The following is an 11,026-nucleotide window of genomic DNA, read 5'->3' on the forward strand; positions in this document are numbered from 1 at the left end:
AAACAAACATTCATGACTATGCTGTAACCTCTCCATTGTGTTCCTTGTCCCATTTGTTAGGGAGTTTTACATAACCCAAAACAAGGCTTTTGTTCAGTCTGAACAAAACGTGGGGCTGGAGAATTATGAAATGTTCAACGTGCTGCTCACTGCTTGTTCCTTGGGGTAACTGCTTCACAAGCCTTCTCCTTCAAGACATCCTAAAGGCTGTTTAATACTCTCTTAGTAGTCATTTCTGTCAGCACTCAGCACTGTGAAGAGTTGCTGAACTAAACCATATTAGCAGGTCTTTAAAATTATTTGTAAATGTTGGGATACTCAGAAGATTATTGCACTGGTACATTGCCTTTGGTGCCTGAGGGGAGCACAAATTATATCTTATCTGCAGGAATAGCACTGAGGAGCTGTCTTATGAGATGCTGTGGTGTTCAACCCACTTCCAATCCCATCACTGGGATTGTCAGGGTACAATTTATATCAGTGAGCAGGACGGACACAGCCTCTAACATTAGAGTTTCACATGAATCTAATGCATGGGAAATGGATTTTTTTTCTCAAATGGATAAAAATATCTTCTCATCTGAAACCTTAAACTGATGACATTTCAGAATTCCATTTGGAGAGATGGAAAAGCAGATGATCTGTGGTTTTTAAAACTCATAGCTGGCGCTTCTTGTCTATAAAGTTTGTTGAAGTACTACTGAGACAAAGCACTTCAGACTTTTGCCTGTGTATCTGACTCCACAAAGGTTTGTCTATAATTGTCTGTATTTCAGGAAAACTACTATTTTCTGAAACATATTAGTTTGGGATTGTCAGGGCTCGCACCTGGAAGTTACACTCTAAAACTGAAAAAAATGGTCCAGTTTTCAAAAGCACTGAGCAACCTCTGAGTGCCATGGAAATTGTCCAGGATTTAAAGCTCTGGGAAAAGGTCAGACTGGTTGTTTTGTAACCTAAATTTAAGCTCCTATGTACTAAAAATGCCAAGGAAGAAATATCCCCTATCATAAGCCAGTTCTTTAAAAAGAGACATACTTTTAACAACTGCTTAATTGAAAGCAAAACTTATTTCAGTACGATAGGAACATATTTATAGTTGTGTTTGTGCCATCTTGTAATTTGCAACTTGAAAGGAAGTCAATTGTTGCATAACTCTACCGACCAGTGGGCCCTTTCCCTTGGCTCCTAAAGTAGAAATTAAAATTTGTTTTATTCTTTATAGTTATATATATATATGTTTATTTATTATTTGCTGCTGGGAGCTGCTGTGTGACCTGCTGGTGTGCCCTATGGATCTGATACAAATGCTGCCTAAGAAGGGGTCCCTTCAGTGGCAATTGGGTTTTAATATGTGAGCTCCAATTTTCTGTTTATATTTGCCTGTGCTTGAGTTTTTTTATTTGTACTTTATCATGTGAAACATGGTAGAGAACGATGGTTTGTTCTCAGTCAGGGCAATTACTGTTACAGTGTAGAATCAGAGTGCAATTCACAATGGATGAGACCTTGTCAGAACTGCTTCTTTTGGAGCAGAAAGGGACATCAGACCAAGCTATCCAGGGCTTGATCCAGTGGGGCCATGCAAGCCTCCAGAGATGGGGAGTTCACAGCCCCCTGAGGGACCCTGTGCCCGGCCTGGATGCCCTGGGAATGGCATGACAGGGATTGCTGGCTGTGCTGGTCTCAGCCAGTGCTGATGCTCCCAGGTCCCTCTGCTTGTTCCCATCTAGAGTGACCTCTGTGACTGTCACATAAAGTCAAGTACTGACTGCATGACCATCCTCTTTAGAAAGAGTCTATGACTTCTGAGTTTCTCTTCTTTTCTATTTACCCAGAAGAGATTTTCCCAAATTTTCTGAAACAGAAGTAGATGGTCATCCCAAGGCCAGGATTGAGGAGCACCAGCCACCCGGTGCCTGTGTGATTTGGCATGGCTGATTCCACTGGATTGCTTCTTGTCAGGTCCACAGGGTCCTTCCAGCCATGGTGGCATGGCTTTTGTGTCCTGTTTAATTTTTGTTTCTCAGAATTGTTGAGTTTGCCCATCCAAGCTTTCTATGTTTAATGTTTTCCATAAACTCCCCAGCTCCTAGAGTCATATGAGAAGCTTAGCAATTAATAAATGTTTTCAGGCTTTGGAGGGGAAAGCTTCTGAGTGTGAATTTCAAATGCAAACTTCACAAACAAGTACAATGAACTTTTACATTCATTGAGCTTTAACATCTCCTGGTTTTCTAGGACATCATTTCTGACTTGTGACTCCTGGAGGCTGGCAGCACTGCTGCTGACTCTCTGTGCATTGAGGCTGCGTTTTTGTTGCTTGGTTTGATACATTCCTGTGAGAATTATTTCTGCTCCCTGAGCATTTAGCTACAGCCTGGTCAAAGCAAGAGAATCTGTTTTTTGTTTTATGGTTCTTCTTTCCCCTTGTTTTAGCTTCAACCTTTCTACCTTTTAAGATTATAGTTTGGATATTATTCTGAAACATACATTCACTGTTGAGTATAATTATTGGTGTTAAGTTGTGTAAATCTCTCAATAAGTTTATACAAATTGACACTGGATGAACTGGAGGGATATTCTGATAGTAACATCTAAAGAATTACAAGGAAAATCAGAACACGTAATATTTTTGAATCTTCATGCAATTTGTGAAAATTTACATGTCTTTTTTTAAATTTTTTTTTATTTTTTTGGTGTCACACATATATTGCCTCCTCTTGAAAGTAGAGGAGGAATTTAAAAAACAAAGAAGTTTTTACTTTTATTGTGGAAGATCTTGGTTAGAGCTGTTATGGAAAGTAACAGGTGATGGAGGTTGATATTCAAAGTCAGTGATGTCAAAACCAATGAGATTGTTGTCAATTTTGTCAGAGGACACAGTTTTACTGACTTCCACTTAAATTTTTCATTTCTGATTAATAGGAAGATGTGTACTGATTTGTGGATTATGGCCAACGACTCTGAAGTCTTGTAAATTCTATTCTACAGGCTTTCTAAAAGAGAAAAGACAAGAACTCTTTTCTCCATCCAGGTAAATGTGTGACTATAGTACCGGTAAAAGGATCTTTGAAGTGTTTTTCTTCACATGCACAGCAATCACTTAAGTATAAGCCACTAAAGAGCCACACCTGGGAGATTTAAGGTGATTTTGTTGCTTGTGCTATGCTGGAATTTTTTTGTTTCAGGAGTGTTTGTCTTATAGCTCATGGTTGAAGTGACCCTCTTAAATCTACCATTAAAACTTGAAATGACAGAAGCCTGAATCATGCTAGCAAAAGGGCATTACCTTGAATTTGTGTGCTTGAGTTTCTTGGCACAGGCAGAACACCAAGAAAATAGTTTCAGTCACTAGAAATGTTCACAAATATTACAAGTGTGTCATTGTAGACCACAGCCTGAACATGTCTTCTTTCTTACCCAATGGTAGACTCATATTGGAACAGGTCCAGTGCTTTAATGAATTACAAACCTGTAAAATATTTCTTTTCCTCTGCCTGTGGTAACTGCTCTTTAACCTGGCAGCAAGACTAGGTACAAACAAGTGCTTGAGGCTGACTTGTGGGCAAATAGGCTGTGTGCATGGAAAGAGGGGCTGTGACAGGGAGCCAGTCACTGTTCCTTGGCCACGTCCCGAAACACGGTGCCAAAGGATGGGGAGCACCCTATGGCTGTGCTTGGCACCAAACATGTGTGGGAGCTTCTTGCCAGAGCAGGTGGGCAAGAACAGCTCAGCTGGGAGCAGGTGAGAGGGCTCGGGCAGGGAAAGGCATTCCTGGCTCTCCTGGCGTTCCTCCTGTGCTGTGCAGGGAGAGCAGTGCCAAACAACACATGCACTGTTGGCATCTCCAGTTACTTCTACTTCTGTAAGTCAGGAACCATTCCTCTGAAGCCAATGGCACCTCATTAACATTAAACTGATGTGAATAAGAGGCAACTGGGACATATATGTTTCCATACCTTTATGCCATTGGGTCTGATTCTACTTTTGTTCACACTGGTTTGATATTGATACAGCTCCTCTGGCTTTCATGACATGAATCTTGTTTAACCTGGGTCAGCAAGATCTCAATCAGCTTCATTTACTTCAAAAAATATGTGCCCAGAGCTATCGGGAAAGGATGGGTCTGTAAGAGAATAGAAGATGAGAAGTAAAAATAGGAAAGGGATCAAGAAACAGCTCAAGGATGGAGATTCACATTTCTTGTATTTGCCTACAGTTTGTTGCCTTTGTAAGTGAAAAATGGGAGAGATGAAAGAAGGGAATATTTCTTGAGTTAGAGGTTGTCTTCAGGCTGAGCAAAGCCCTGCGGTAAAAGCATGTTAGTCCTCTCTCCTTTTTCTATTTCAGCTGTTCTTTGTGTTGGGAAAAAAAAACCCACTTCTTTGTTTTTTTCCAATACAAAATAGGAAAGGACTACAAGGAAACAGAGCCGATTATTTTTTCCAGTTTGCCTTAGGGTTTCCTGGAATTTTTGCTACTGTACATTTATTTAAAGTAACCCTATCTGTTTAAATACATGCTGATCTTTGGCTGCTCTGAGATCAGAATCAGCCCTGATGAATGCCTCTTGCTCGCAGTCATTCTTGCATTGTCAGTCCTTCCTCAGCACCCCCCGCCACGCTGACCTCCAGGGTATCAGGTGACAGCAGCATAAACTGCAACACATGGGGCAGGGCAGGCAGCAAGTTATGATCTGAACCAACACAGAAATTGGGGTCTCTTGTCAGTCTCCTCAAGGATGACAAAATAATCTGCTTCCAAATGAAGGTAGATGTAAGATAACTTCTGTGCCTGCTATTATGTTTTTTTGGCGTTTGCCAAATGCTCTAAGCGTTTTGTGGCTTTGTCACCACCAATTATGAACTAAAATAACATCAAGTGCTGCAGAGTGCCATGATCCAAAACTCCTCTGTCTTTTCACAGTGACATTGTGAATAAATAAAATCAGCTCCAATGATTCATTAATTCATGTTTAATAAGGCTTTGCAAAGTTATGTCAGACACTTGGAAAGGACGTCTGGAACTAAAAGCTCAATCCCTCAGTGTCTAACCCAGACGAGCTGACTCCTTAATTCTGCTGAAACAATATGTGCAGCTAAGGGTTTGTTGGAGCTCTGGAAAGTTTTCTGTTGTGTGCACTATTTAAAAATTCTGTGCAATTGTCATCATTATCTTCCCAAAATGAAAACAAGTCTTTTATAGTGAAACTTAGGACATTACGCAATAAACTAAAATTTATTGTTTAATTCTCCAACCAAGATTTTGCATAACAAATGGAATAAATTAAATTTTTTTGTTGGCTGTCTCAGTTTCACAATAATTGTATTTTTATTTGAGCAATGTGTGTATATCCTGAAAATACTTCAAGAAAAAAAAAGTTATTCAAATGGAACAGCTTTGCTGTAAATTATACAGCAATTTTTTTTCCTTAAATGCAATTTCTATAAGATTCATTCCTTAGAATTGGTAAGTTGCTTAAAGCTTTTAAAAAAAGTAAAATAATTTCTTTTTTATTGTCTAGACTTTATATAAGTCATTGCTAATTAATACTGCCCCTTTCTGGTGACTTTGCAGCAGGCAAAGCAGGCAAACTCAAACAAACCAATTATAAATGATTTTTCAATGTAAACTTTTAACAGTGTAGCCTAAGGGCTTGCTCAACATAAAAGTACAATTTAGAAAACATAAGTTTTAACTAAGGTCAGGATATATCAGGCCATGATGGATGTACATGTAAAAACATCTGACTGTGGAATGACAACATTTTCTTCAAGACTAAGCAAAGCGTTGGTGGCAGTGATAAGTAAAATGAAAAATAGCCTTGCATGAACTGACCAGAAGGTTTGAGTTTGGAATCTGGGTTGTTAATTTGGGCGTTTTTCTCAAGTGCATGTTGATTTTGGTTTCCTCAGAGTTTTGCAAATCTGACTTCCTGGGATGCTGCAAGCAGTACAGTCTGGATTTTAGACCTATATTCTACAGCAGGGCCGAGAGAAAGTCAAGCTTTTGAACACCATCTGCTGCCTTGGGTCCCAGGTAGAAATCACCCCATTCCCTCTGTCCCCAGCTGCTGGAGCAGAGCCCCTGTGCTGTGGGGGTGCCACACACCCTCCCACCTGTGTGTGACACAGCTCATCTGGCTCTGTTCTCCGGCTTCTCAGTGGAAAGTGTCATGGCCCTGTGATGCAAAGCACTGTCCCAGTATATCCCACCACCACAGGTTTAAGCTTGTTTGCCATTTTGGAAGAAAAATTTTGGGGAGAAGATCCTGGTTTGAATAGGTGGTGGTTGGCGTCTCCACACCGTCTTTGAGGCTCTTCATCCTCATTGTCTATCTTTCAACAGCCTGAGTGAAGCTGGCACAGGCTCCCATCATGTGCTATATCTAATTTGGTAGAAGCAGTCACATGCCCATAGTGTGATCTGTATCAGATTTGTACGGCTGAGTCATCTGGTATCAATTCTTGTGGAGTGAAGGCTCATAGCTGCAACCCTCACATGTTCCTCTGGCTCCTGTTCCTGTCTTGTAACTCATTTATCACAGTTCCACTCTTGCCCTGCTCCTCTGCCCATTGCCCAACTCACCCAACACCTCTTCCTTAGCTCAGGAATATCTTCCCAGACACAAGTGCCACCTTGTCCTGGGCTCAGCAGCCCAGGAAGTCACACAGACTCCCTACAAATATCACACAGATATTTTTAAATAACCTCTGACCCTTTGCTGGTGTCATTGCATCCCTCCTCCTCCTTCAGGTATATGGTTGCTTAACCTCCCTTCACACATGGAACCTCCCTTCACACACAGCCTCTTGAAAAGAGAACAGAGAACATTGTTTCTTATCAAGCAACTTTCTTCTCTTTTCAGCTGAAAACTTGTCCTGGTCATTAATACCTCACCCTCCATGGCTGCTCCTGGCTCCTCCACTCAGATTAACAGAAGACAGTCCAAGGCATACCCATGGCTTCACAAAATGTGCATGGAAACCATACACTGGAGCTGGGTCACCAGTTTATCAGCCGGGCTCTGAGTGCAGGTTTGTCGTTTTGTTGAAGCAAAAACTGATTTTGTCAACGAGGTAAATTTTATTTTTAACAAAAAACACTGCCTCCTTCTATATGTACTAGAATTGCCACCTTACTAAGCACATCGTGTATGTTCATAGCGTATGTCCATTGGGCAAAACCCAATGGATGCTACTTGGAAAAACAAAAAATTACTGCTTAGTTGAATTAGAAACATTTATAACATCTGCAATCGTCCTTGTTTGTTCTCTCTTCTGGTGAGCAAAGTTGTTCCACTGGTGCGGTCTCCCCTCTCTCTTTCTTGTCATCTGTAATTATGTAGAAGGGATTAATAATCATGCATTTTATCCAGCGTCTCGGCTTGATGACAGGGCATTGTTTAATGAGAGCAAAATCAGTGTCCTGGCTCTTTGGGAGAGCTAAGGCTGTGCTTGCAGTGGAAATCATTGAAAATAAACATGTGGAAGCCTAAGCGCTCTTTAATAACTCCTTCTGCTTGTTTGGTTAGCAATTTCAGTGATTTTGTCCGTCGTGCCTGGCCCTGCTGCTGCAGAGGCATGGTTATTTATGGTGCCAGAGGAGGTTATGATCTCCTTATATAAACTACAGCACAGAGGTAGAATATTCAGTTCTGAGTCATACTGAGTGCTTTAGTTCTGCAGCTCCAATGCCATTAGATCAAGAATTGGCCATGCGATTGTAACAGAATTTTTTAGGGTACTGTTTAGGATACTGATGCACCAAGCAGCCAGAAAAGTTATGGGTCTGTCACATAGACAGGCTTTGTCCTGTCTGTAGCTTTTACTTCTGCTTAGCTATTTAGCTTATATTTGCAAATGGCAAGATGATGTTACAAAGTGGCACTGCCCATGTGTTGGAAGCAATTGCTGGATTATTTCCTTCTCAGAGGTGCCATGGGTTCAAGTGCAGAGCTTGGGACCATGTGTGCTTGACCTGAAACAAACAGTGTGAAACGGTCTCTGCTGTTAAGATGCAGCCTGCCTGCAGCACTGCTGTCTTTGGGTGTTAGAGGCCAGGGAACATGGACAGTCTCCACGGGAGCTCTGAGAAAGCCTAGGCCTCATTGCAGCAGGGAGCACTTGCTCAAAACCCACTTTTCCTGTTCTGTTCCCAACAGGAATCTGGAGAAGCTTGGCTTTGCAGTGTGGGATGGCTGTGGCATTTCCTGTGCCACAGCTCAGCTGGGTCAGGGCAGGGAGGGAGAGTGGCAATCCCCACTGAGCAGCACCTGGCTGGCAGCATCCAGTGCCCACTGGAGGAGCAGCACAGGGGACAGAGGTTTCTCACCAGTGAAGTGAAATGTAACTAGAAATTAGGACAGAGCATGGAAGTGCCAGTTACATGTACTCAGACAAATCCTCAGAGACAGATCAGTGCTCAGGGTACCGATGTGGGTGGGGGTTCAAGGCTGTGGAGCACCAGGAGATACCACAGAATTAGTGCCTCAATGCCCAGAGCTTTGTCTCATGGCTTTGGCACAGTGATATGCTGCTCTCAAAGTTTTGGGGAACTTGGACTCCAGTGGTAACTCAGGCAATGAATACACCTGCTGTCAACCTTCCATTGGTTGGTACTGTCTCCTGTAAATGCATTGAGGAAGGACACTGCACAAATGTTCCAAATCTTATTAATGAGGGAAGCAGTTTTCCTTCAGACCTTCCTCAGATACTCATCACATCACCAGGCAGCCTGGAATGAATTCTGTCTTATTGCTTTATATGAGTGATTCAGATTTTTGCATAATATATTTAATTTGTAACTTATGTATGAAGCAATTTGGGTGATGTTTGAGTAGGACATTTCCTTTTCTTGTTACTGCTAATTCTTGAAATGATGAAAACTCACTCTTTCTCAAGGGAAGTACATGGGGAAGGGTAGCCAAGGGCTCAGGCTGTGGGTGGTGAGATGGCAGGGGCCAGCAGTTAATTCAACAAAACCATATATTAATGTGGAACACAAGGGAGGGATTTCTTTCCTCTTCTGTATCCACTTTATTTTTAAACGACAGAAGCCACCTATGAAAGACAAGGGTTAGCTTAGATTAGCTCCTCATTCTTACACACACATCCACACATTTACACCTCCACAGAAGCACAATGGTGCCTGAAGTCCAGCAAGCCCAAAAACAGCAGCAGGCTGGAGCCAAGACCCAACCATCACCTACCCCAGTGCTGTCCCTGTTGTGTGATGGGAGTTCATTATATCAGCATACTTGCAGCCTGTCAATTCCAGCCCACACCTCCTCAGGCCCTGCTGTCCTGACAGCCTCTTGTCTTCCCTCTACATGGCCATATGCACTGACCCAGCACCTTAACCCCACTTTTCTCCTGCTCCCCATCAGTGGTACTTGCACAACATCTGCTCTGAGATGCCTCACAAGGAAATACCCTGCAAATCTCCATGTGGTTTGCAGAATGAATTCCCTGGTGACCCTCTCATTAATAGTTTTCCCTGCCAAATGCTGTTTGCTTTTACTTTCAGAACAGTCTGCATTAATGATTAGTTCCTCTACTTGGACATTATTTACATAAAGTATTGCTCTCATCTCACAGGCAGCAGCTCCACAATGACTCTGAGCAAGACCAGGATCAATGACCAGTGAGAGTAAATGCCAGACAACAGTTGTCTCTGCAGGATGCATTCATGAAGAGCTGGGAATTTCCATACCCTCCTGGCTGCCCTGCCTGAGATGATAAGTGCTTGAATATTTCACAGCAAAAAAGTCCTGGGAAAAGCAGAACTATTTCTTGTGATAAAGGCTGGCTGCACATTTTGGGAAGATGAGCTTGTCAGGGATGTTGCTGCACTCAGGCTGAACCTGTGGGAAGTGTGCCTGTTCCTAATAAATGTTGTGTGTATTTATGTGGCAGTCATTGTGCTTTGCAAGGAGGGAGTCACAGAAATAATTAGTTAAGAGCGTGAGGTTTTTGGCACAGATTCCCTTTCTCAAGTAGCTGTGATGTTCATATATAAGAAAAATTGATTTGGCATCTAGACAGGATTTCAGCACGCTCATGGTTATGGAAATCAGCTATGGGCATGGAAGAAATCTGTATATTGATTCATAAACTGACTTGATGACTTGTTCATGACTTGTTCATGTTTTAATGTTTTCATGGACTTTTACCCAAGATAAAATTGTCAGTAAGTACCACTTGACTGTGCTACAGCACCATCTAAAATGGTGGGAAGAATGCAGGGAATAAAAGAGATTTCCTATTAGGCAGAAGACTTTATTTTCTGTGCTAATTAATTTTTTTCCTTCAAGATGAGCATTTTTCTTATTGTCCTTGCTATGGAGTTAGAATATGCATGTAAATAACACCCAGTGAAAAATGGTTTCCTGTGATAGGCCCCCAGTTTCATGGACAATTTATTTTGCAAGAGCTCAGGAAAGCCAGTCCTCCTCCTGCTCACACCAGGCTGTGTCCATGCTGCTAGAGCTGCCACAGCTGTGTGTAGGTAATGGAATGAGAATCCCTTCACTTTGGTATGGTGTAGTAGGACAAAAGCCAGTATGGCTTGCTGAGTCTGTTTTTCTCTCCCTGGCTGGCGAGGGGTGTGTTTAGTCAGCATCAGCACCAACCCAAGACTGCCTTGCAGAAAACACCTACTAAGAGACTGACTCCTCAGCAGCATGTTTCTCTGCAGGTTTAAATCTTAATCCCTGAATTATACCTCTGCCTGCCTCATGGTTTCCTTTGGAGACCTTCCAGCATTGACCAATCCTGACCCCATTTGACTTAAGCCATGTGGGCTCAAAGTGGCGGCAGGATGGCTGCTGGCCATGACTGAGAGGAATGGGAAATGGGAGCTGTGTCATGTGAACATCATCCAAGATCCAGCAGGATAACAATGTGTGACCAAATTCTGATCTCACTTGTAGCAGTGAGCTTCCATTCTGACTTCAGAAGGAATCAATGGGTGTAATGTAAGATGAGTCACAACACACACACTGTGCCACAGCACAGCAGA

Source organism: Melospiza georgiana, chromosome 14 (genome assembly GCF_028018845.1).
Source record: "Melospiza georgiana isolate bMelGeo1 chromosome 14, bMelGeo1.pri, whole genome shotgun sequence".
NCBI classification, from domain to species: Eukaryota; Metazoa; Chordata; class Aves; order Passeriformes; family Passerellidae; genus Melospiza; species Melospiza georgiana.